Source organism: Amphiprion ocellaris, chromosome 17 (assembly GCF_022539595.1).
Source record: "Amphiprion ocellaris isolate individual 3 ecotype Okinawa chromosome 17, ASM2253959v1, whole genome shotgun sequence".
NCBI classification, from domain to species: Eukaryota; Metazoa; Chordata; class Actinopteri; family Pomacentridae; genus Amphiprion; species Amphiprion ocellaris.
The window spans coordinates 18,083,723-18,108,268 of record NC_072782.1 but is presented as its reverse complement, the minus strand read 5'-3'; the positions used below and the strand labels follow the sequence as shown (position 1 = coordinate 18,108,268).

General features: G+C 41.8%; 1 long non-coding RNA gene across 1 annotated transcript; it reads right to left on the bottom strand.

Moving 5' to 3' along the window:
- Nucleotides 1-22,903: 22,903 nt before the first annotated feature.
- On the bottom strand, nucleotides 22,904-23,933 carry LOC129351000 (uncharacterized). Its single transcript, XR_008604614.1, has 2 exons — nucleotides 23,721-23,933; nucleotides 22,904-23,642 (listed from the first exon to the last, which is right to left on the bottom strand). It is a non-coding gene; the product is annotated as an uncharacterized LOC129351000 (long non-coding RNA).
- Between the last annotated feature and the right edge of the window lie 613 nt (nucleotides 23,934-24,546).

Here is a 24,546-nt window from a genome sequence, read left to right as displayed (position 1 = left end):
TACATGTGCGCATGAGGGGAGTATTTTTAAAAAGGAATTATGTGTGCCATTACATGGAGATGAAATATATCTGGTGTATTAAAGCTTTAAAACAAAGACAAATGAAATAATTTCCAACCAGACGTCATGATACTGACAGGTTTTCAATTTCCCCCTTTCTTCTTCATCTATGTTTTCCTTCTCTCTCCCGTTCTGTCTTCAGTGTGGGTCACTGATTTGCTTCCTGATCTTCTTCCTGACCTTCACCATATGTGAACCAGAGCAGCAGGTGAAGGCTGAGCTTTCCTCCCTCCCCGTCCTCCTCCAGCTGCCACTCAGGGACAGCAAACACTGATACTGATGATCTCTGGTCCCTGTCATGATCGGGGAATTTCCTCAGCTGCCTCCGTCCTGCTGCTGCAAATGTAAAAGTAATTTTCCAGGACAAATTTCCAACTTGGGAAACGTCATGATCTCTCACAGATGTGTGCTCCCGGAAAACACTGGTCTGTAGTTACTGTGGCCAAAACTAGGAGCTGAAAGATGTGTGATTATTTTGACAAATATTGAGATATGAGTCACAATTCTAGTTAAAATGACCGCTTTTGCATTTATTTTCCATTGAAACAAATATATCTTTATCTGTATTAGCGTGTTGTGATGAATTTTACTTTGTAAAGTTGCAGCTCTAGCAATTTGGATATTGCACTTAGACAAATTGTGATTTCAATAATATCTCAGTTAACTGGTCAGCCTTCAAAGTGGAAATCTACTCTAAAATCATTAGTTTGTCAAGAATCAGAACTATTCTGTCTGAAAAGCTTGAACAAAAAGCCATGTGCGTTTCATAAACTTGTTAAATGGTAATTTTTAACAATGCTGGCTTTTTTACATCTATAAAATATATTTAAAAAATCATAAAACACTAAAAAACATATGTTTATTCTGCAGTATGAGTAACAGATGTACTAATTGTGAACCGTGTTTGTTTTAAAAATGATCTCAGAAATTAATATAGTTAGCGAAAATGTGTATTTTGGACCTAAACTTTCGATTATGACTACTGGTAGTAAGTAGAGCTGCAATGATTAATTAATTAGTTGTCAACTATTAAATTAATCATCAGCTATTTTTACCACCAATTAATCAGTTTGAGTAATTTTTAATAAAAAACAATTAAGATCTCTGATTGCAGTTTCTTAAACGTGAATATTTTCTGGTTTCTTTCCTCCTTTATGACAATAAACTGAATATCTTTAAGTTGTGTCATCTTAGGCTTTGAGAAAGACAGTTTTTTCTAATTTTTCTGACCTTTAATTGACCAAACAGCTACTTGATTAATTGAGAAAATAACTGACACTGAGGATAATGGTTAGTTGCAGCTCTAGTAATGTGCTAGCTAGCTGGAAATGCCAATGTTTGAATCTAATGAGTAAGTGACTACAGCGTTTAATTGATTATGTGGTTGTGTTTTCTGGTTTTAGAAATAAAACACCCTCCAGAGTCTTTAGCGTGTCACTCTGACTGCAGCCACAGCACTCATGGACAAACCAGATCAGTCAATTAAATGTGCAACAAATGATCTTTGACTGGCTGCTTGTTTGTTGTCAAATGTCGCTTTTGGTGACGACATTTGAATTAAGCTTTTGCTTCATTAGTTTTCCAAACACCTTGCCAACCAGTAACAGGCAGGAAGGACTTTGTGATTGTTTGCCAGCGCAGTCGCAGCCAATTACAGGCTTCAAAAGCAGAGGCATTAATCAAATCCTTAGTACGGTGGCAGACATCAGATTGCAGAAGCCTGCAAAACAAATATGTCACTGTCAGTGAGGCCATGCAGAAGGCATTTAGGAGATTGCATTAAGTCGATGGCTCAGCTGAATAGCAAGCTAAGCTAATGTGAAACAGGGCCTCTGGAAGCTATTTGGTTGATATGGTGGGAGGCGGCGGGTGAGAGAGGGGAGGAGTGAAGCTGCCTTCATTCTCACATCTCTCATTTTCTATCTTGTCTTAATTCTTTCTGTCTATTTTCTCCACCTTTTGTCTTTTTTATTTAGGCTGACAGGCTGAACCGCAGGGCGTGGGATGGCCAGTGGGGGAATAAGGACGAGAACAGTGGGAGAAAGGGAGGAGACACATGAAATGAGATAAAGATGAGCTGCAATGAAAGAAACAAGGATGGAGAACGTATGTCGTTGAGAATAAAACAAAGGCTGGTACACTGTTGAGTAAAAATGAAGAAGAATGAAGTTCTCTTTAGTGAATTTGGGTTTCTAGAGAGATAAGGAGGTGAATGGTGTGATGTTGGGCTGCTTGTTTTCATATGTTAGACTTTATAGACAGATTGTATGAAAATAGTGTTTTGTGACAAGGATTCTATTTAGATTTGTGTCCTCCTGCCTATTTACCATGAGCTTCCTGAACTCTCTGGCTGTTGCATGTTTGTAGTCAGACAGTTTCGACTCAAAGTTAATCATGTTGCTTCTCTTATTTATGCCCACATAAACAGATGTGTAAAGAATAACCAGAGCTTGATACACCTGGACAATTGCAGTCATAATTGCCTCATTTTTTGCTCCTGTCACATTGTTACTCCCTGCAATATAAAGTCCTGAACCTCTATGGAAACAGCACAACCATGGATAGAAGAATAGAGAACTCAACATGATTATAACATATTTTATATTTTTTAAATAAATGTACATTTATTTGATTATCCATTTTATACAAAATGAAAAATTCTAAAATCAAGATGTTCAACATTTCTGTCTCATTTCTATTTGAGGCTGCAGTTCAGCTGAAAAGTCCCAGAATTGTTCTCATGTGACTGTTCATCACAGCTGAGTAATTACTGGCTACTTGGTTGTGCTGAGGAGTGCAGAAGATTTTGTTTTTACAGAAAATCTAGTTAGAGCAAACTGTGGATTTTGGGGAAATTTTTAAACAATGTTACATGTAGAAAAAAAGATTCTGATGAAAGTTTAAGGTCTAATGTTAGATTAGGTCATGTTTCCCCAAGGAACAGCACAACACACATGGTTAGTGTAAGGAGTACCAGAGAGGAAATGAGATGTTTCTAGCTCCAATAAACAGTGTCATTTTGGAACATGTCTTTCAAACCTGCCAACAGGTTTCATGGTTCCGAAGGTTAAGATGATAACATGTAAAAATCCACTTTGTTTGGAAAGCTAATTGCCCCACTAAATGCTTTGTGTGTGACTCCTTGTTTCACTGAATTTCAAAGTCAGAGCTGCATTAATGGGCAAATTTGTGGGATATATTACAAAACTGTTCATAGCTAACATAATGTCAGTACAAGGTCATCTCAGGCATCAGATTACCATTACTGCTGCTGACAGGGAGGTAAACGTTAAACTGCTATGAGTTGAGGCACTTTCTTGAAATTAAAATATATAAAGTAGCGGCTAATGTAGCCTGAGGCCTTGAGCCTCAAGCAAGGCTCCACACAACAAACTTTTCATCTTCTGCACCAACACCAATGCCCTTTAAATCTAACTGTAACTCATTCAAACCTCTGGCTAAACACTTGTTAAAATATAAATGCACGTTTAAAAACTTTAATTTTTTTCTAGAATTACTGCTAACATGTCAGATCTGCCCTGAACATTTAGAGCTAAATGGACTTGTGATGAAATGTAACCGTCGGACCTAAGTGAAGCCGCTATCAGTGGTATCACCTTGATGACATATAGTAAGGACGGCATGGGATGAGTCAAAGTGGGAGTTTATGGATCAATAGCTGTCACAGCTCAGGAGTCCTATGATCTGTAAAGCTGCCTGCTTAAAAAGATTATGAGTGCACTGTGGGTGTTGGGCTTCTGTGGTTATACAGTGTGAGCGTGAGCGCACGAAAAAGAATAAATTACAGGGTAATGATATTAAAAGCACAAAGTCGTTAAGATGCCAAGTTAAGACACAATAAATCCTGTCATGGCTTCTACAGCCTGTCCCCACACAGGGTAATTAAATTAGATTTATAAGCCATATTACATCAGTGCTAGATACTTCATCCACCCTCAGCTCTGCACCGTCCCTCCTTTCTGGCCCGCTTTATTAGACGACCTGACAGCCTGCGAAAAATATGGTGGAACGTTTCAGGTCCCGGGCTGCGAGAGCTCTGCACTGGGCACTCTGTCTTTGGTGGTGTCAGTCGTGTCCACTGATAATATATTAAGCGCTCCACTTCTCTGCAGAGCGGGATAGTAGCAGGGCTGCTTATGACAGAGTCAAACAGCTTTATCACCATCCGCAGTCACTGCTGCCACTGTTCCTGCTGCTGCCACCTCAGCCCAGACGCCCTCACCCTCCTTCACCTCACTGGGATACTTTGGAGTTTTTGAGAACAGTGACACAGCAGGACAAACAGCACAGCTTCCAGAGGATATGGCAACAATGCACGTTTCCACTCCTCACAAGTTACATTCGGTGCCGATGCTCGATGCCCTTTATGCATGGAGGTGGAAGATCAGGAGGCTTGCAACAGACCTGCAGTGAACAAGTGCTGGTCTATTAACCGTAACCTCCAGACCGTCCTTCCAGCATCAACATGGCATACAGTATGTTTATGTCAGATGGCAACCTCTAGTGCTGAAAAATGAAGCCAATGCAAAAGCCCCCAAAACTGCAGTTCCTTGAATGGCCACTTGAGGGTGGATCAAACCCCATAGATCTCCATGATGAAATGCCCAACCTTACCGTAGGAATAAACATGCTTACAGCCTGGTACAGAAAACAGTATTGACCTCTATAGGTGATTCCTCCTTTCATGACAACTATTCAGGTGTGAATTTCTTATATAACTCACTTTTTAAAATTGTATTAGGACTTAAAGGGATGCATAATTACTCCGCCAAGGAACGGCGGAGTTATGTGACGATCAGTGTACGTGTATCTATTTGTCCGTCTGTTTGTCTGTTCACAACATTACTCAAAAACAGAATAACGGATTTGGATGAAATTTTCAGGGAAGGTCAGAAATGACACCATGAACCAAGTGATTAGATTTTGGCAGTGATGTGGCTTAGAGTCTGGATCCACGGATTTGTTAAAGATTTCTGTATCATTGCAAGATAGTGGCATGGCATCACTGTAACTCTGACAAGTGAACACTACGTCAGCTGTTTGCTGATGATAACATGATTGCAATCCAACTACAAATCCACCGCTGCGGACTTATCCATCAGAAATGATAAAAGGAACAATTGATTAAATTATAGGGGTGTTTCCGAGTCCCATCACTTCCCGCCGCATGCTACATATTTAGGTCATGCAATTCAGTATCCGTACATAACATACACATGCATAACACACACCTGTGCTCAGCGCAAGGTCATTTTGTTTGTGGGTACATCTATATTAAATAATCACATTCAGCCGTGATTTCTGCCACAAATTTTTTTCAAGATTTCACCCGTCAGAAATGATACAACGACTGAGCAGTCTTGGCGGAGTACTGCACTCTCTGAGTGTTTTTCTTGTTAAAAGTGTTTCCTCTTTGAGTGACAGGTGGGTGCTGTCATATGACAGTCCATGGCCCCAACATAATTGCATGTGGCCCGCCTTAGCCCATTTTTTAAATTAACCAGGAGTTAGGAGGAGTTTAGTCTGAATCACCCAATATAGAATGCCATCGCACATTTTAGGCGGCTTTGTCTTACCTTCCGCTCTCATTGTGTTACCATTTTCTTCACTATGGGAAACAACATTAACAACCTCCAACCAGCAACCTATGACACTGAAAGTTTCACTTTTTGCAGTGGATTTGGATAATGCAATAAGGTAACACTGCTAGTTTTTTTGTGGTGAATTATCCATTTTAATTTCAGCATTTGCCTCAGTGCATGCAAATGTTTTACTAAAACAATTCTTCGCTATTTTGAGGTAACATTGAAGCCACATCATTTGCTTAACTTCCCCCACAATGACTACGATTGGTTGAAAAAAATGTAAATAATTCTGAGTGTTTTGTTTCCCAATAGCAGAATGATAGTGAGGTGCGGTCAAACCATAATGCACTACAGAATGGTCTTCCAAGCGAGACTAGGAGGAGTCACTCACTGCCAGGATGGCCAGTCGCTCTGCAGGACACCTGTTGGGGATGTCAGAGGTTTGTCCATCTTTATATACTGTCAGCAGTTTATGTTCACATGTCCTCTAGTGGCCCTAGAAATTACAAAAGGAGGAATTTATTATAGAGCTTCTAAGTCCATGGAGAGAGGAGGTCAGGGTGGATGACTGGGTCAGCCAAACATCAGATTATAAAGTGGAAGACCATTGTTAATTTAAGACAAAGAAGTTTTTTGGTGGGAATGTGGTTTGGTGCATGGGGGCATTTACATCATAGTATTTTACATATTTGATGTTGAGGATTTTGTAATTCATTTATGATTTTGGGGCTGCACAGTGGCGTAGTGGTTAGCACTTTCGCCTTGCAGCGAGAAGATCCCTGGTTCGCGTCCCGGCTTTCCCGGGATCTTTCTGCATGGAGTTTGCATGTTCTCCCTGTGCATGCGTGGGTTTTCTCCGGGTACTCCGGCTTCCTCCCACAGTCCAAAAATATGCTGAGGTTAATTGATTATTCTAAATTGCCCGTAGGTGTGAATGTGTGAGTGCTTGTTTGTCTTTGTATGTAGCCCTGCGACAGACTGGTGACCTGTCTAGGGTGTCCCCTGCCTTCGCCCGAGTCAGCTGGGATAGGCTCCAGCACCCCCCGCGACCCTAGTGAGGATTAAGCAGTGTATAGATAATGGATGGATGGATTTATGATTTTGCCAAGATGAAGAAAATCTCCCGGATCTTCACTATTTTAACCCAAAACCACAATGTTTTCCAAAACCTAGCCAAGTTGTTTTTGTAAGGAAACATGAATATTATTTTTGTCACATTTTAAAACAATTTTGAAGCATTACTCTATACGTTGTCCTGTCATCCATTTTACTGCTTAATTTAGATTATTTGGTGGTTATCGTGACACTTCTTTAATTTATAACCTAACCCTGAACAAACCTTAACCATAAATGCATTACTCACAATCATTGCTGTGTAGAAAGTAATTGGAACACTGTTGAGTAATTTGGAACATGCTGGCATTGAACACAATCAAGGACTTTGCAGAATTGCCCAATCCTGACATTTATAACTGGTGCTGGGGAAATGTAAAACATGGTGGAAATGGTTTTATTGTCAGTTTACCAAAAAAACTCATCTTTACTTTCCTCTAATGTGCATGTAAAACACACTGCAGCAATGTTTTTAAATTACAATAGACAAAATGACTATAATGTGAATTATTCATCTCCATACATTATTTTACTGTAGCACCTTTCAGGTGGTTGCTTTCACGGCTCGCAACTTAACTGTTTTTTTTTAAAGGTTTTTTTTTTGGCCTTTTATGGCTTTATTTGATAAGTGCAGTGTAGATGGACAGGAAAGGAGGGAGAAGAGTGGGGGGAAGACATGCAGCAAAGGGCCGCCAACAGGACTCAAACGCAGGCCGCTGCGTTGGGGAAGCCCTGTACATGGGTCACCTCCTTAACCTGTTGAGCTATACAGGTGCCCAACTTAACTCTTTTGATTTAGTCTTGCACAAATTACAAAAATGGTAGGACAAATGAATGGCATACAGCCATTTTTGCTGCCACCTCACAAGAATGGAGCCGAATGGAATTTTGTTTGTGTTAAACAGCAGTGTTGCCAGATAATGTGAAGAACCACTTCCATAGGGAACATTTCTTATGTAAAAAATGGTGCCAATGAAAACTCCATTCACCTCCAACTCAATACTTTGGGCTTGGAGTGTGGGACTACAGGGGTGGAGTATTTCAAAATTTAACACAAATGAAACCAATTCAGCATGGATATTTCATTATAAAATCAAGTAAAAAACTGTTATTTATGTAAACCAACCTTATAAAGTCGAGCATGTAGGCAATGTCAATCATGAAGAAACCCAAACATGTAATGGGATAAAAGGAGGAATATGCCAATCAAAGGAATGACTGTGGGCAGAAAATAGCAAACACATTATTATTATTATGGATGAAGGAGTGTGTGGGGGAGGACACTTATCTGCCAACATCACAGTCAATTAGAAAAGACAATAACACGCATAATAGCAAGTGCACGATTAATATTATTACGTTTGATGTTCCTCGTGTCATCTGGAAAACTTAACTGATGATAAAATTGAAGATTTTCAGGCTGAGAATACAAACTCAGGCTTAATGGAAGAAAAGACCTTATATAATGAAAGCAGTGAAGAAGATAAAAAGGAGTGGAGTTCAGGCTGCTGTGGTTGATTTTAATGGGCTGTGGCACTTTTATTATCATTATTAATTAGCAGTTTTCAACCAGCGGGGTGTGATCAATAAGGTGGAGTGAAACAAATTTCAATGGGCCATTGGAATCAATCAGAAAGAGTTTTTATCTACATAACTGCCACTAAGCTCCGCTCGTTAGGGCCAACAGTAGGAGATGAGAGATTTGCAGCATTTTTAATTGGAACGACGTGACCAGGCAGCCATTTTTCTTCTGCTCTCCTCTAATCTGCAATTTTTCGCTTTGTTTCGCCTGTATTAGTGTTTTTTTTCCACTAGCTTTTCCTAATAGGCACGTGCACTATATGGTGCATGCAGCACACCACACATGCACGCTGACACACTAATCCTTGTCACCTCTTAATCAGACAACCATTAAAATTGGATTAGAGACTATCTGCTGAAATTCCACATTTCCAAGCAGGAGATGTTGTCCTTGTTTACTAAGCTGTGATTTTCCTCTTTGGAAAAGCGACACAATCCCTTGACATGCTGAGAGCTTGGAACCATTGAGACCGACCACACGCGGGATTCCAGTGTGTCTAAATCTGGTGACTGAAGGTAACATACTGTAACCAAAAAGCACTAAAGCCATTTATTATCCAAATATATATACAGGCACAGTCCCTCGTTGGATTCTCAACATAATGTTTCTCAGTGGTGGAATTCTCCTCAGTTTGTAGAAAGTGAAGGAAATACTCTGTAAATCTGAAAAAAAGCCTTTTTTCTCTGAAATACGTGTGTTTTATTAGGATATTGCAAGATACTTATTCAGCATCTGAATGTGCAAACATATACAGACTGATTTTTGTTTGAACAGAAGCACAGATATACATAGAGTTCATCCGTTCTTTAAAACACACAGAGTACACCTCTGTGCAACATCATGTAAAGATGTCAACTGGTTGAAATTTCTATCATCTCTCAATAATTGCATTATTTCTTAGTTTGCACAGTAAAGTAGCCAAAAACAAATAGATTGTAAAGACTACATTAAAAATACAAGCGCCAAAGGAAAAACTCTGCAACAAAAGTGGACACACTTGGTATCACTCACACACAAGATAGGAAAGCTGTGATCATAAAACAGATCTTAGTACACCCTTTCTTTTCAATGGCACTTATTGCTTGAACGTGGGTGTGTCTATCTGCAAGTCTTCATAACGTGTTGTCAGAGGAACTGAATTTAATTGTGAGGCTTCAAAAAGATGGAAAAGGATGCATGAAGATCAGTGAGAAACTAAGAATCAGTAGAAACACATTAAACAAGATGTGCAGGAAGATCCGTAGTACCACGAATCAGAGCCATAGCGATTGTCTAAAATCACACCAGAGACAGTGCACTACTCTCACAGTCCAGCTCTGAAAAACAGATGAACAGATGCTTGAAATATGGCACAAGGGTTATCAATGGACATCAGATTCTGTGACAGCTCTGATGGTGAGAGGGATGATGAATAATGGATGTGTCCAAGAAAAAAAACGTTACTTGCTCTTTGGCAAAGAAGAGATATTGGGGCACATTCTTTGGTCAGATGAGATCAAGACAAATTTGTTTGACTGATGGAGTCCAGCATGGTTGGTATGAGCCTGGTCAGGGCCAGCACAGTGAATGCATGGTCCTGACAGTGAAGCACAGAGGAGAGGCGGGAGTGTGATGATAAAGGACTGCAGGAATGCAGGTGTTGTGGAGATGACATTTATAGATACGCCATGAATGTCTGGATAAACTAAAATACTAGCTGACAAGATGACTCCCACTCTGCAGAAGCTTGACAAAGAGGAATATTTCAGCATGATAACCATCCAAAGCACACTGCCAAAATCACATGAGAGTTTTTACATCAGAAAAAAGTGAAAACTCATTCTGCACAAGTATGCTGCCTGACTTGAATCCAGTAGAACACCTTTGGGCAATTTTAGAAAGGAGGGTAGCGCAACACAACCCAAAGAGCAGATGAGAAAAATAATCTCTGCAGACATGTGTGCTGCACTGGTATCCTCCACGCTGAGGAGAACTGACATTAAAAATTAAGGTTGACATTCAGTGTATTGAAAAAATGTAAAGATTTGAATCTCAGCAATGGAAGTTACGCTGAGTTTTGTTGAATGAAATTCTTATTGTGGGTTCTGTATTTTTAAGATAGCAAATCCAAACAGATTTAAATTTTACATGAGAGCAAATATCCTGCTGTTCAACTCAGAAGTAATTCAGTCATTGAGAGGTGGGGCAGTTTTGAATAAGTGATATTTTACAGTGTTTATTCAGCATGTTAGAGAATTCAAACACATGACGCTACAGAGGTAAAAATGGATAGAAATGCAATTCCAAGCAGCGGGAACTGTGGACTCTACTACTATCAAAATATGAGAGGTTATCTTGCCATGTGCTGTAAAATTCATCAGTCGACCCTCTAAGAGAGAATTAGGTTTATTTCCAGTTTATGGAATGACACAGAGTTGGCCTGCCAAAAGCACTCTGCTGGAGGTGAGGGCGATTTCCAGTGTAGGAGGATGCGTCTGCAGCCGCAGACAGAGGCAAAGGACAGGACTTTTAATTTATTTTTGCTAAACTCAGGGTAGTTACAGGGCAACAGTGCAAGATCCATTCCTAAGACCTCTAACATGATTTTGAAAAGGTGATCAAAAGGTATAGACTAGATGAAAAGGGCTAGAAGCACATTTATTCAAATATTTTGCTAGTTTAGCTTTGATTAAGTGACTTCTATGGAGCGCTTCAAACGGAAGAAGAAAAATTAAGCTGTAAATAAGCTTTTGCCACAATGATCCTGAAACTAGAATCCCAGTTCAGCCTCCCTCTCACTTTGATTTCATCATGTGGAGGTGTGTCATAATGTAAGAATGAAACGCAGAAGTCATCCCTGCCAGGTTTTGTGGTTTCTCTAAAAAAGTTGGAAGCGTCCTCAGGGTGTGAGGGAATGTAGCAGAAAAAATATTTTACAAGGTTAGATTTACTGGTCAGACTTTAAAGTTGGCAAAAGTGCCATGAAAAACCAAGTGTCTGGATTATATGATCAGAGGTAGGTAGAGTATCCAAAAATTGTACTCAAGTAAGAGTAAAAAAGTCTTTGGTGAAAAGACTACTCAAGTACTGAGTAACTGTTTGATTGTAATATCAGATTTTTTTTTTTTTGAAATGTGGTCAGACAGACAAAAATGTAAAATAATGTGCAAATTCTGGTATTTCAGAATAATACAATAAAAAAAATCGAAAAAATAAATAATATCTTTACAGAATGACAAGTTAAGGCACAATAAACACAAATTTCCAAATCTCAGTGTTTCACAACATAAAGCTTTTGAAACAAATACCTGTAGTAAGGTAACGTTTGTATGCTTAAACAGTGCAAACTACTTCCAGTGACAAAATATACTGTATTTCACTTTCCTCCAAATGGCACAGGCTCAGTACATAAAAAATAACATTACAACTCAGGCTGGACCCCCCCGCTGTATCACGTGGACCTACCAGCCTGACCTGATGCTATACTACCCCCATGTTAGTAGCCGTCTTCGGCTTTTGTTAGAAGACAAAAGCCGAAGACGGACATATCCATGCTAATGCTATGCTAATGTTGTCAGACTCCGAAGTAAGATCAAATTTCTTGAAAATGCCCCCGTGTTTTTCATTCCTTGTCTGCTACGTGTAAAGAGTTTGTGCCGCTATTCCGTCACAGTTCGTATGAGGTCATGTGACCGCAGGGCGACATCTGGTGAAACACAGTCACGTGATTATTGTTGCTTCGTCTGATTGGTGAAACACAGTCATGTGGTAGATCCACTGGGGGCATCTCTCTGGCAAAATAAAGCATATCTAAGGTGGTAAATAAAAACGTAAGGAGTCGAGTGTAGCCCAATGTAACAGAGTAAGAGTAACGTTTCTGCTTCACCAATCTACTCAAGTAAAAGTAAAAAGTATGGCAGAGAAAAACTATTCTCAGAAGTAATTTTTTTTTTTTTGGAAAAGTTACTCAAATAAATGTAACGGAGTAAATGTAACTCATTACTACCCACCTCTGGATATGATACAATAATTTTACCAAAGCCTGCAGACAGAGTAGATTCTAACAGGTCAGAATAGAGACGGAACCTGAATAATTTGAAGTGTTTGCTGAGGTTCACGAAACAATTGTATTTAACAAATAGTTTAATACTGAGATGGCGAAAGTATAGCAGGTGTGACAGGAGAGGGATCCTACTTTACTTCAGCCCAATCCATCCTCAAACAGCCAACTGAGATTTTTTTAAACTCAAGTTAAATATATTTGTATATCAAGTGGTCAGAAATAACTGGAAAAAGCAGAGATTTCTGTCAAACAGATAACACATACTATATATTTTACATGAAGTTCCTACATCAAAAAATTTTACAATGTAAAATGTGTACATGAGCTGTAATTAAAATCTGTTTCGAATGAATCTCATTAAAAAATTTTTTTTTGGTGGTGTCAGATTTTATCACCTTCAAATTATACTTTATACCTTTAACCCTTAGATGCATAAGTGGGTCAAAAATGACCCAGTGAGGTCGTTTTCTTGCAATATCTTTGTAATTAAAAGTTTTTATCATTTCATATTCCAGCTGTTCCTCAAAAACGTGTTTGTTATATCATTCAATTTAAAATTTTAAGCTACCTTTTATACTTTTAAAGAAATTGTAATATTTGTATTACTACCCCAGGCTCTATCACTGATAGTAAGAGGTGATAAAGTGCACAAACTTGGAGGGACAGAGTAGCAACAGCTGGAGAAAAAGAGTGGAAAAATGTCAATAAAATGGATGTTGACATTCTTCTATTGCTGTCCTGTGTCATCTTTGTTTTTTTCAATTATCAGAATGTTCAAAATATGTTGTAAAATAAAAAATAAACATCTCTCAAGCATGAAAAAATTCTTGTAGGGACAAAAACGTAATACAAACAAATAATATAAATTACTCTTAACCAAAATGGCAAAAATGGCATAAAAACACATTGATTCTTATACGGGTCATTTTTCACCCACTCATGGAAGAGTGTAGGTGCAATCATTTGTGCATCTGAGGGTTAAACGGGGATCGTAATTTCAGCCAAAGTGAAATAAAAATGAATTTACTGCTCCTTTAGAGTTGTGTATCTGACATCAAGACATTAAGAAAAAAATAGACTCCCACTCAACCACATGTTTTTCATTAGGACAACAGGGTAAAGAAAAGGAAAGAACAGTAAGTCTAATGACGAAAGTATGTTTTATAGTTTACTCTGGGGTTGAGCAAATACTTAAACTGGAAAAAACGAGAAACTTCTACGTTTCTTTAAAATTAAGTTGCAGCAATACTAACTGTTCACTTGAGAGGAATCAAATGATTTAAATACATCTCATTCACACCAGTGTCAATATTTTTTTAACTAAATTTACAGTCTAATCTGAGGTAACCAGCTGTAGCTTGAGTGAGTGCTGTCAGTCTTCACATCCAGTTCTCCACCAGAATACACATATTTTTTTACAAAGGTCAACAATCTCTTTAAACTTAACGAGATAAAGTGATCATCACACTCACCTCTTCCATCTCTCCCTCTTTCCTCCCCTCCATCTCCCTCCTTCCTCCTCTCCTCTCGTGGCAGTCGGTGGTGGAGGGCTACTTAGCACACAACAGTTAATACCTGTCTAATTTATTAGCCTCCTGCCCCAGCCCTGAAGGGCCATTAGCAACACACACTGTCACAGCACACCGGCCTGTGTCGTAATTTATTGTCTTATTACAGTGCTGCAGCGGCATCAATTAATTATCCATTAAAGCGCTGCTGTCGCAGGATTTATGGAGGGGACTGTGGGGGCTGTGGGAGATATAGTAGAGGAGGAAGTGAGGAGGGCGAGCAGAGATGCTGCAGAGGATGAAAGATGGATTGTTGTTTTTGGGGTGTGCTTTGGTTTAAAAGTCGGGATAAAAATAAAGTGAGCTGAAAATGCTGTAAATAAAAGTCAAACCAAATAATGTATCTGTTGTGAGATTATGAATCACACCCAAAGCTGAATTATAATCTTTAAAAACATAGAGGTGATGCATAATTTACTGTAAATATCCAGACAAGGCTGCAGTATGCGCAGTAAGGAGGAAAAAAGTAGAATATGTATTTTAAAAAGCTTTTCAGCGAGAGGCCGGCTGCTGGTCACATTAACATCATAGCAGTTATTGCTTGTGCTAAATGAAAATGTACACAGGTATCAATATAAACAGCCATTATATCCAGTGTAGTAGAATCACTGTTAAAATATACAACACTGCACATCGGAGCGTTATGTACAGCAGCATTTAAAAAACGACTCAGGTGAAGGTTTGTAAGTGCTGTCAGGATATTGCAATTAAAGCTGCGCTAAATCAATATTTTTAAATTAACAATTGATGAAATGACTCAGCTTTATGAAGTGTTTCAGCATCTTTCAGTTCATTGTTTTGGTTTTATGGCCTCAAATGTTACTGTTTTGGTTCAACGCTTCCAAAAGCATAATTTTCAAATCTCTTAAAAAATATAAAAGTACTTGACATAGGGGAGCACTCAGCAGCTGAAAAGGCAGATATTCTTTCCTTAGAAGGTGGCGGAGACCAAACGAAAGCTAAAAGAAGAAGGAATACTTTCGTAGGACTGCACAGTTGCTTGGTGGTTAGCACTGTTACCTTGAAGACAGAAGATCCCTGGTTCACATCCCCACCTGGACCTGGGATCTTTCTGCATGGAGTTTGTATGTTCTTACTGTGCATTGTGTGAGTTTTCTCCAGGTAGTCCAAAAACATGCTGAGGTTAATTGATGATTCTAAATTGTCTGTAGGTGTGAATGTGATCTTTGTCTCTGTATGTAGCCCTGTGATAGACTGGTAACCTGTCCAGGGTGTCCCCTGCCTTGACCCTAAATCAACTGGGATAGACTCCAGACCCCCCAGTGACCCTAATGAGGATTAAGTGATGTATAGATAATGTTCTGACAGTTGTTTTGTCTATAAAAAGTCAGAAAACGGTGAACGTCAATGTCAATTAGTGTCTCCCAAAGCTCAGGATGACGTCCTCAGATGTCTCAATTCATCCAAAATCCCAAAATATTCAGCGTACTGTCAAAGAGAAGTAAAGAAACCAGAAAAATTCACATTTAAGCAGCTGGAATTCAAGTATTTTTTAATTTTTTCCCTCCAAAATTACTCAGATTGATGAGTTTTTTTGTCAAAAAAAATTGACAAATAATTTAAAGAAAAACATCCAAAGTAAACTGTTCTATATGCAACAGCCCTTGATTTTTTTAATCATAAAAATGCTAAATTATCTTGTCAGTTTAAAAGTACAGTGGTGCTTCTTGTATACTGTTGAGTAGATTGATCTTAAAACTTTTTTTTAATTGCCCCCTGGAGACAAATAAAGTTTTCTGAATCTGAATCTGAATGACCCGTAGATGTGAAATGTGAGTGTGATTGTTTGTCTCTATATGTAGCTCTGTGATAGACTGGCTACCTGTCTAGGGTGTCCCCTGCCTTCACCCTAAGTCAGCTGGGATAGACTCCAGCCCCCCCGTGACCCTAATGAGGATTAAGCGATGTATAGATAATGGATGGATGGATGGATGAATCTGAATGTAACTTTATAATATGTTTTGAGTGTAAAATAATAACTTGATAATAATGCAACACCTTTGTTAAAACTTTTATATTCTGTATAATTGTGCTGTCATTAATGCACTGGAATGTAGCAACATCTAAATGTACAGTGGCGCATAAAATGTAACTATTTTATACACTGTTGGGTAGATTCATCCATAGCAATGCACCATATTTAGTACATTAATACTATGTTTTGTGTGTTAAGTATTAATTTAATCAGTAACTAGTTACTGAAGCTCTCAGATGAATGCTGTTAGTGATTATTTAACCCTCCAAAATAAAATGCTAATAGTTATGCACAAGTACATCAGAAATATTTATGGATACAATTACTTTAAACACATCAAAAATGCAAATCAGTAGCGTACAGTATATTATATGTGCACAGAAAAAAACCCACTCCTGCCCTTAAAACTGTATGAGACGTAACGATGGTAGTATCTTCTGCTGCCACACTCCCTCCATCTTCACCCCAACGAGCATCCTCCACCCAAACACAATTTGTCCAGAAAACAAAGTGTTTTCCAGCGCTGACAGGGAGAATGGATTACTTCCATTACACTCTACAAGAAACACACTCTGTTGAGATGAAAGGGTTGTAAATTATTGCAGAAGGTGTTGCTGCTAACAAGTCTGGTGATCCGGGGCTAATGGGGTTCACATTCGCTAACTGCATCCCGGCAGTGTGACAAATCAAACGCACCCAAATGAGCATCATCATCGTCGTCATCATCATCATCACGGCATGCCGGCTTGTGAGATCTGCAATAATCCTTACTGGACTGAGAGTGAAGAGGAAACATAGTTACAGTCAAAAATGCTAATAATTTAACTGAACTCTGTCTGTTTTGTGTTTGATTGTAGTGAAGCCTGATACCTGCCTTTGACCTTCTGAAGAAGAAGACAGAAATGACTGACAGGACAATCCCAGCAGACCTTTGGATGAACCTGCTAGCACGACGTTGACGGTGTCACTTCGCTGTGTCAGGATGTGTCTGCTGTTTCGTCATGGCAACAGCATTTGAGGCTGAGCTGCAGAGACCATGCTGGCTCTTTGGTTACAGTGGTTATCCACTGATTTCCCTCTAGTACCCCCATAAAATTGTCATTTGTGCTTTTAGGTGAAAAAATCCACAACTACTGGGTAAATTGCAATGAAATTTATTGCACAGATTCAAGTTTCCCCTCTTGATCAATTATTACAACTTTGGAATTTGTCCAGTATGTGGATCTATGACATCCAACACTAACTTCCTACTGACCACAGCTAGTTAATATTTAGTGCTGATTAGCAGCTGTAGCTAAAAATCAATGTGTTAGCTTTTAGCTTCTATTATTATATTTTCTCATCTTTTTCTTTTTTAAAGCAACTCTAAATACACTGAAAGCTACCTTTCAAAACTGATTTATATAGTGGTTTTTGCATGTCCACAGACAAAAACATATACTGAATCTTCAAAATGCACCATTTGTTACGTTTTCTCTTGAGGCTCAGGCGCAGGAACAGAGATTGAGACAGAGCTGAAGCCAACAATAATACTTTTATTGACAAGCGGGGAACCAAAAACTACAACTCCCAGTCGCTGGTCCCCGGAAACAGGAACTTGACAACCACACTCGAAACCAGGGCGAGGGTGTCCCCTAGTGGCGGGCGGACTTGACGAATGTTTCAAAAAGCCAAAACTTAAAGCGAAAGAGCTACTCAGCTCACTAGAAAACACTATGCGGACAGAAAAGTGAAAGAGCAACTAAGCTCACTAGAAAACACTATGTAGACTGAAAAGCGAAAGAGCAACTCAGCTCACTAAAAAAAAAAACTCTGCAGCAAAAGAGCAACTAAGCTCACTTAGAAACACTATGCAGACTTAAGGCGAAAGAGCAACTCAGCTCACTAGAAAACACTATGCGAACTTAAAGCGAAAGAGCTACTCAGCTCACTAGAAAACACTATACGGACTGAAAAACGAAAGAGCCACTAAGCTCACTAGAAAACACTATGTAGACTGAAAAGCGAAAGAGCAACTCAACTCACTAAAGACCTCCACCTGGCTCGTGCTGGGGACGGACTGCTGACTAAGGGAAAGGGTAAGGCAGGGGGGCTGAACGGAAGGTAGAGGCAGCGATGGCGAGTGGGTGGCGAGGTCTCTGGTGTCTGCCAGGAACTGTAGACGTGGGGAAGCCCAAAAAGACGGCTCAGTCGCAGGAGCAGGTGAGGTTCCACTGAAAGGGAGAAAACTCAAATTACAAAGATATCCAACTCTCAGGTTTGGCTAGAGTGAAACAAGCAGCAGAACTGACAATGAGCATTCACAATCCGGCGTCCAAGTGGTGACTGGCGTCTGAATATATAGAGGTGAGGAGGAAGGCTGACTGGCTCCGCCACACCTGTTCCTACTTCCGCTGATGACCCTGATTGTTCACCTGCCGTCGCTGCCACAACACTCTGGATACCTAAAAAGGAGAAAGCACAAAAGGAGGGAGGAGCCCTAGCCAGAGCCTGCTGGAGCAGCCCTGACAGTACCCCCCCCCTCTACGGGCACCTCCAGGTGCCCGAACTGGGTGGTTCGGGTGACGTCGGAAAAAAGTCTGTGACGAGAGTGGGGTCCAAGATCAAGCTACGAGGAATCCAGCTGCACTCCTCAGGTCCATAACCCTCCCAGTCGACCAAGAACTGCAGCCCCCGTCCTCGACGGCGGACATCCAGGAGTCGTCGAACAGTATACGCAGGCGCAGCATCAATGACCCTGGGAGGTGGAGGGGGACGGACAGGGGGGGCCAGAGTACTCTCCACAACTGGCTTAATCTGAGAAACATGGAAGGTCGGATGTATCTTCATAGCAGGTGGTAAACGTAAACGTACCGCACTGGGGTTGATGACACGTTCCACCGTAAAAGGTCCAACAAAGCATGGAGCCAGCTTCTTGGACTCCACTCTAAGTGGTAGGTCCTTTGCCCTTAACCAAACTCGTTGACCAGGCTGGTAAGTAGGTGCAGGTCTTCGATGACGATTAGCCTGTGAGGTCATTCTCTGTGAGGCCTGTAGAAGGGCCCTCCGTGCCTTCCTCCAGGTGCCTTGGCAGCGCCTAATCATCGCCTGGACAGAGGGGATGTTGATCTCTTGTTCTTGGGAGAAAAACAGAGGTGGTTGGTATCCCAAGGAACATTGAAAAGGAGACAAGCCAGAGGAAGCGTTAGTCAGAGCATTATGGGCGTACTCCACCCAAGGGAGTCTATCACTCCAGGTAGATGGGTTGTCAGAAACCATGCAACGTAAAAAAACCCTCTAATGATTGGTTAGTTCTTTCCGTCTGTCCGTTAGGACTGGGGTTGAAAACCTGACGAGAGACTAACCGTGGCCCCCCAGTGCAGAGCAAAAACCCTTCCACACAGCTGACGTGAACTGAGGGCCCCCGGTCAGAGACAATGTCCGCAGGGATTCCATGCCAAGCGAAACACGAGAGTGACCAAGGCGTCGGCAGTCTCCTTGGCGGAAGGAAGCTTGGACAGGGTACAAAATGGGCAGCTTTGGAGAAACGATCAACAATAGTGAGTATTGACTGTGTGACCTCGAGAGGGTGGCCAAAACCGGTTACAAAAATCCACCGGCTATGTGTGACCACGGGCGTCTGGGGACAGGGAGAGGCTGGAGAAGTCCATAGCTGGGCTGAGTGGAATTCTTATAGCGGGCACAAGTGGTCATCAAGCTACCGATGAACTCCCTGGTGTCAGCCTCCATGGTGGGCCACCAAAATTTCCCTCTGAGAATCTCCAAGGTCCGACTTATTCCAGGGTGGCAGGAGAACTTGGATGCATGCCCCCATAGTAATACCTGGGAACGCACAGAATCTGGAACAAATAGACGGTTAGTAGGGCCGTTACCTGGGTCTGGCTGATGTTGAAGTGCCTCCCGGACCTTAGCCTCTATCTGCCAAGTCAGGGCGGCCACCAAGCAGGAGTTCGGAAGGATGGCTTCGGGAGTCTTGGGTTCATCAGAGCAGGTAAACTGTCGAGATAAAGCATCAGGCTTAACATTACGGGAACCTGGTCGATATGATAGGGTAAAATTAAATCGGCCGAAAAACAGGGTCCACCGGGCCTGGCGTGAGTTCAGGCGTTTTGCAGATTTAACATATTCCAAGTTTTTATGGTCAGTCCACACCACAAAAGGTTGTTCAGTACCCTCTAGCCAGTGTCGCCATTCCTCTAATGCCAGCTTCACAGCGAGCAGTTCCCTGTTTCCAACATCATAATTTCGCTCGGCGGGGGTTAGACGACGAGAGAAAAAAGCACATGGGTGTAATTTCTGGTCGTGGGGGGAGCGCTGGGAGAGGACGGCGCCAACTCCGGAGTCCGAGGCATCCACCTCCACTACGAACTGTAACGAAGGGTCCGGCTGGATGAGGATGGGAGCGGAGGTGAACCGATTCTTTAGTTCCTGGAAGGACTGCCCGGCATCCTCCGTCCAGGTGAATGGCCGAGCAGTTGAGGTGAGAGCTGTGAGGGGTGCAGCGACCCTACTAAAATCTCTAATAAAACGTCGATAAAAGTTCGCAAAGCCCAGGAAGCGCTGGAGCTGTTTTCGGTTCTCAGGAACTGGCCAGTCCTGAACCGCCGAAAGTTTCCCAGGGTCCATTTTAATCTCTCCTGGGGAAATAACAAAACCTAAGAATGAAATAGTGGAGGCATGGAACTCACATTTCTCCGCTTTCACAAAGAGACGATTCTTTAGCAGCCTCTCCAAAACCTGCCGTACATGACCAACGTGTTCCTCCAAGGAACGAGAGTAAATGAGGATATCGTCTAGGTACACAAAAACAAAACGATTTAGCATGTCTCTAAGTACATCATTTATAAGGTTCTGGAAAACAGCGGGAGCGTTGGTAAGGCCGAAAGGCATCACTAAATATTCAAAATGTCCTAACGGGGTATTGAAAGCAGTCTTCCACTCATCCCCCTTGCGAATTCGGATAAGATGATAGGCATTTCTAAGGTCCAATTTAGTAAAGATAGTCGCACCTTGGAGGGGGGTGAAAGCGGAGTTTAGCAACGGTAAGGGGTAAGAGTTCTTTACTGTGATTGCATTTAGTCCTCGGAAGTCAATGCAGGGACGTAGAGACTTGTCCTTCTTGTCGACAAAAAAAAATCCAGCTCCTACTGGGGAGGAAGAGGGACGAATTATTCCTGCATTAAGGGACTCACGAATATAGGTCTCCATGGCTGTTTGTTCTGGTTTTGAAAGGTTGTATAGTCGGCTGGTAGGCAGAGTAGCATCCTTTAATAGTTCAATAGCACAGTCGTAGGGTCTGTGGGGCGGTAAAGACAGTGCAAGATCTTTGCTAAAAACTGGGGCGAGATCATGATACTGTGTAGGTACAGCTTCTAAATTCACAGGTTTAGAGATCTTAGAATGTTCTGAGGCAAGGGGCGGCAAGGCCGACAGCAAACAGCTCTGGTGACAGGTTGGACTCCAAGAGGTTACTTTCCCTGATTGCCAGTCGAGTTGGGGATTATGCCGTTTCAGCCATGGAAGTCCTAACACAAGAGGGGGCTCAGAATGGTCTAGGACACAGAAAGCTAGTTTCTCTCTATGATTTCCTGCTAGGCAGAGATCTACAGGTACAGTTTTCCTAGAAACTTTAGCTAACCTGAGGCCATTTAAAGAGCGAGCAATTAAGGGCTGATCTAAGGGAACAGTAGGAATCTTTAGCTGCCTTACCAACTCAAAGTCCAAAAAACATTCCTCGGCTCCAGAATCCACCAGGGCTGAGACGGGCAGAGAAGCAGAGCCCCAACTGAGCAAGGACTCCAGCTGAATGCGTGGCGGAGGAGAGGTGGTAGTTCGGCTCACCAGGATCCCCCCGTTCACTGGTGAGCCGTGTCTTTTGGCGGTAGCTTGGGACAGGAGGCAATAAAATGTCCAGATTTCCCACAGTATAAACACAAGCGGGCTTCTCGGCGATGTCTTTTCTCCTCCGGAGTTAATTGGGCACGTCCTAGCTGCATGGGTTCTGGATCGGAGGCGGTAGGAGAAGAGGGGGCCGAACTGGACGTGCGTCGGTGACTGGGAGAGCTGGAACTGGGGCGGACCCGCTTCTCCCGTCGTCGTTCTCGGAGACGGTTATCCAGTTTAATAGCGCTTGCGATCCACTGTTCCAAAGTCGAAGCCTCTTCTCTCAAAGCGAGTTCGTCCTTTAAACTCTCATTTAGTCCATTGTAGAAAGACCCACGTAGGGCGACATCATTCCATCCTGCTTCCGCCGCCAACGTGCGGAATTCCTGGGCATATTCAGCCACGTCTCCGGGATCCTTGTTTTATGTTCATTAGGCGGGTTTGAGGCATCTCTCCCAGGATGGGTGATGGTCAAAATTTCTTCCTCATTTCTTTGAACAAAGGGCTGCGTAGGAATGACAAAAGGGGCCCCTGTTGCTGCCAAACAGCCGTGCTCCCCGAGTCACGAGCTTACCTGCTAAGAGGCTAACTAAAAAGGCTATCCGGGCCTTATCCGTCGTATAGGGAGTGAGGTCTTGAAGGTCGAAAACCAGAGAAAACCTGAGTCAAAAATGCTTGACAGGAGTTAAAAATCTCCGCTATACGCTCAGGGAACGGAACATTAGGTTCCTTACCGTTACTCTGACTGCAGTGCTGCCGGGGGGCGACTACAGGACTGGGGTGTGCGACTGGACGAGCATCTAGTCGGTTAACTCGTTCGGTAAGCGGAGGAGATCTGCTTATACATAGCGGAATTGCCTAGTTGGAGAGAGACTGTAACAAGTTTGCTATGTTGATCGATCGCAGAGCCCTGACTAAACATAACCTCCTGAATAGTCTTCCCCGAGGCTCCGTCAACCTCGATCTCTTCTCCTGCTGAGCTCATTCTGGCCGGATTGTTCTGTTACGTTTTCTCTTGAGGCTCAGGCGCAGGAACAGAGATTGAGACAGAGCTGAAGCCAACAATAATACTTTTATTGACAAGCGGGGAACCAAAAACTACAACTCCCAGTCGCTGGTCCCCGGAAACAGGAACTTGACAACCACACTCGAAACCAGGGCGAGGGTGTCCCCTAGTGGCGGGCGGACTTGACGAATGTTTCAAAAAGCCAAAACTTAAAGCGAAAGAGCTACTCAGCTCTCTAGAAAACACTATGCAAACTTAAAGCGAAAGAGCTACTCAGCTCACTAGAAAACACTATGCGGACTGAAAAGCGAAAGAGCAACTAAGCTCACTAGAAAACACTATGTAGACTGAAAAGCGAAAGAGCAACTCAGCTCACTAAAAAACTCTGCAGCAAAAGAGCAACTAAGCTCACTTAGAAACACTATGCAGACTTAAGGCGAAAGAGCAACTCAGCTCACTAGAAAACACTATGCGAACTTAAAGCGAAAGAGCTACTCAGCTCACTAGAAAACACTATACGGACTGAAAAACGAAAGAGCCACTAAGCTCACTAGAAAACACTATGTAGACTGAAAAGCGAAAGAGCAACTCAACTCACTAAAGACCTCCACCTGGCTCGTGCTGGGGACGGACTGCTGACTAAGGGAAAGGGTAAGGCAGGGGGGCTGAACGGAAGGTAGAGGCAGCGATGGCGAGTGGGTGGCGAGGTCTCCGGTGTCTGCCAGGAACTGTAGACGTGGGGAAGCCCAAAAAGACGGCTCAGTCGCAGGAGCAGGTGAGGTTCCACTGAAAGGGAGAAAACTCAAATTACAAAGATATCCAACTCTCAGGTTTGGCTAGAGTGAAACAAGCAGCAGAACTGACAATGAGCATTCACAATCCGGCGTCCAAGTGGTGACTGGCGTCTGAATATATAGAGGTGAGGAGGAAGGCTGACTGGCTCCGCCACACCTGTTCCTACTTCCGCTGATGACCCTGATTGTTCACCTGCCGTCGCTGCCACAACACTCTGGATACCTAAAAAGGAGAAAGCACAAAAGGAGGGAGGAGCCCTAGCCAGAGCCTGCTGGAGCAGCCCTGACACCATTGGGGTGGAAAGGTATGTTATCTTTAAAAAAAAAAAAAAGAAGACAAAATTATACTATTTGCTAGAGAAAGAAATTGTAAAGACAGAAAGTATAGTCAGACTTTGAACTCTCCAAAGGTCCTTAAATTTAGTGTAATGTGTCGTTCAGTTATCTAACTTAACTAAATGTATGCTTAAAATTAATAAAAAACCACTTTATTCTACATTTCTTTTAAAAAATCACTAAAAATAAGACATTTGCACACGATTCTGTAAAATTTCTGCACTCCTTGGTGAAGCCGTTCACAACGTTTCAGTTGTGTGTTTGCCTTTTTGTATGGACAGAATTTTATTCACATTTTTCTTGGTATAATGTTGGTCTTAACCCTGTAAACCTCAAAACCCACTAGTGGATTTAAAAGGCATGTTATCTTTGAAAAAAGGGGGAAATTTATATCATTTATCAGAATCAGAAACTGTAGGATTTTCAGATTTTCAATTTCAACTTGAACTAATCATTTCAGTGTGTGACATACAGATATGTTCACTGATCAGGTATAACATTATGACCACCTGACTAGTATTGTGTTGGTCTCCTTTATGCTGCTAAAACTCCACTGACCC